A 235-nucleotide genomic window follows, 5' to 3' on the forward strand; every position below is an offset into this window, starting at 1 on the left:
CGGCGGCGGCGCGCGAATATCCACAATCCGCACGGCGCGAAGACTCGCATGGACACTGGTGCGCCGCACACGCCGAGCGTGTAGGTACGCTTATTATTATTTATCGTTATTGTTATCTCGAGCGTCACGGAAACTCTAGACACCGATCTAAAAAATGTAGAAACGCGACGACCGAGAATTATTTACAGCGGTTGTTATTAACGTCTACTCGCTTCATTAATATGAAAGAGTCGCA

This window comes from Trachymyrmex cornetzi, unplaced genomic scaffold, assembly GCF_001594075.2.
Source record: "Trachymyrmex cornetzi isolate Tcor2-1 unplaced genomic scaffold, Tcor1.1 scaffold441, whole genome shotgun sequence".
Lineage (NCBI taxonomy): Eukaryota > Metazoa > Arthropoda > Insecta > Hymenoptera > Formicidae > Trachymyrmex > Trachymyrmex cornetzi.